This window comes from Sinocyclocheilus grahami, unplaced genomic scaffold (assembly GCF_001515645.1).
Source record: "Sinocyclocheilus grahami isolate Dianchi unplaced genomic scaffold, SAMN03320097.WGS_v1.1 scaffold11855.1, whole genome shotgun sequence".
Lineage (NCBI taxonomy): Eukaryota > Metazoa > Chordata > Actinopteri > Cypriniformes > Cyprinidae > Sinocyclocheilus > Sinocyclocheilus grahami.
The window spans coordinates 1-2,593 of NW_015514083.1; the positions used below are offsets into that span (position 1 = coordinate 1).

Below are 2,593 nucleotides of genomic sequence, written 5' to 3' on the forward strand. Positions count from 1 at the left end.
AGTAACAGTTGTGGCTTCATACTTCCCTTTTCTCAAATTCTGAGACAGTCAACAATATTTAGTCAAAATACCTTAGTTTGGTATTTTTTTTTGATCAGACTCTGTTGATCTTCTCTTTGACTCCTTTAACTCAAAAGTTAAGAATATTATTGATGATAGTGCTCCTGTGAAAGTCAGCAAGAAGTCTGGTAGACAAAAATCAGCTTGGAGAAAACTTGCACTCTTTTTGCTACTGTTGAGAGACTGACAAACCCCTCAAGTCAGATTGCCAGTGAAATGCTCTCTGACCGCAAATGCAATGAGTTTGCTTCCTTCTTTTCTGAGAAGATCAATAATATCAGGAAGGCGATTAGCACATCCCCAAGTTATGCAGAGGTCAGACAGATTCGACCGCAATATCAAAAAGGATATACTATGTCTATTTTTGAAGCAATTGATAGCAAAATTTTGGAATAAATAGTGCAGCACCTAAAATCGTTAACCTGCCATCTTGACACACTTCCCACATCTTTTTTCAAAAGGGTGCTTAACTGTTTAGAAGCAGATCTCTTAGATGGTGAACGCCTCACTTCTTTCTGGGACTTTTCCAAACTCCATGAAAACTGCAGTTGTTAAGCCCCTTCTGAAAAAGAGCAATTTTGATAACACCATTTTGAGCAATTATAGACCAATATCAAATCTTCCTTTTATAGGCAAGATTATTGAAAAGGTAGTTTTTAATCAGCTGAACAAATACTTAAACTCAAATGGATATCTGGACAATTTTCAATCTGGTTTCCGACCGCATCACAGCGCCCTGCAAAAACAGATGTGTCAAAAACAACACACATGGTTGTGTTGACAGCATTCTGACACATGTTGTGTAGGATTTTAACACACAATGTGTAATAAAAAAAAAAAAAAGTATTTGGACAGATTGACACAATAAATGTGTTTCTCCTCGGCCGGCAGTTTGTGTTTATGGAAATAAATACAATACATATATTTCATATGGTAGCACATAAAAAGCTCTAAAAATGACTAAAATAAATATACAATATATACATCTCAATTTATTAAACTTAAAATATTAACGGCTATTTTTTTGTCGGCCAATCACGTCGTGCCTCTCGCCTTTTTAAACTGCGGCGGATCCCGCTCTTTTTACTCTGGCTGGTCTGGTTTGAGGGGAATCAATATGCTGTCGGACTCACATCTATTCGTAAGTTACAGCAGATACTCTTTAAAATGCGTAGTGCTGCAAAAATCGACCATGGAAATAGTTAGCTACCAAATACGTTATTAATTAGTTGGAAAGTGGCGACGTGCACTGCAGTTCTGCCGTTAGTGAACAGTGTAAGCGAGGCTGAGCGCACAACTGCAAAAAAGAAGAGACGCTGAAACAGGAAACATGACCAAACAAGTTGTCTAGCACACCAGATCATTTTATAAACACCTAAAAGAGGATTATAAGTGAACAATTTAACGTGGAGCGTTTGCTTCGCAGCATCAGGTGCGGTCACAGTGCTTGTGCTGTTTGATGCGGGTGAGACGGCGTGAATGTTGCTTCTTCTCTTCGCATTACTCTACGGTGTGAGTAACACTGAGCCTTATCTTCACGAATTTGCGGATGTATTATTTTATTATGTGCATAATTGAATAGGTAAGGTAAAACTCACGGCCGTCATGTAATGTAGCATGTTCCAGTACCAAATGAACAGGGAGGCCTGCACTCTCTACTTCAAAGCAAAGCAGCAGTGTTAAGTTACCTGAGGAACACAGGATCATTTCAAGTCCAGGAGACTGCTTGTCAAAGTTTGTGTCAGTCACTTGGAGAAGGGTGAATTGTAAGTATATAAATTCAAAAAAATATTCGACCACACTGAATTTTACTCAGTGGTGTTTGCCCTGTCAGATAAGTGTTTTAATATTGTACATGCTCTGTTTTCAGTTACCCATCAAGTGCTGAAAAGCTTGTTTTTGTCACTACTTTCACATCTTTGCCGGGTCGGATTAAAGGAAAAGGAGATGGATTTGTAAATAATATGTAATTAATGTAAAAAAACGCCAAATGTGTTATTTTACTCTGAAAGAACATTTTGGTTGTTGCGTTCCTTGACTGTTGTCAGTTGGCCTTTAAATTACTCATGATAAACTAACTTACAGTTTACTACATCATCTGACTCTTTGATAGATATTAGAAATTAATTAAAAGGTATATTGTTGAGATCAATACTTTGTTCTTCAATTCTTCGTATCTTTTATTAAATCAGCAGTGGAGATGAAGATCAGGCATAGGTCGTGGATATCGAAGACATGTAACTAGGGGGAGTCTACCCACTGACTGGCCACCATGGTAGGCCGCAATGGCCACCACATAAACTTTTAGGGTGGAGTGGGTAAACCCTGTGGAGAATCGGGCCTGCTGGATTTCCAGAACTTTACCAATCGGACTGTTAGCTGGATCAAGCTGGCGGTCTCCGCACCATGAAGTGAAAAGTTTCCACTTCAAGGCGTACAGTTTCCTCGTCGAGGGAGCTCTGGATTTGAGACAACACCGGGCGGAGACAACTCCGGGCGGGGGTGAATTATCGTGCCCCCTGCCTGTGAGAGG

The 2,593-nt window shown here is 39.5% G+C and overlaps 1 long non-coding RNA gene across 1 annotated transcript; it reads left to right on the forward strand.

The window, feature by feature from the left end:
• The first annotated feature begins 1,698 nt into the window (after nucleotides 1-1,698).
• LOC107578764 (uncharacterized) lies at nucleotides 1,699-2,296 on the forward strand. Its single transcript, XR_001608384.1, has 3 exons — nucleotides 1,699-1,826; nucleotides 1,931-2,015; nucleotides 2,253-2,296. It is a non-coding gene; the product is annotated as an uncharacterized lncRNA (long non-coding RNA).
• The last annotated feature ends 297 nt before the right edge of the window (nucleotides 2,297-2,593 follow it).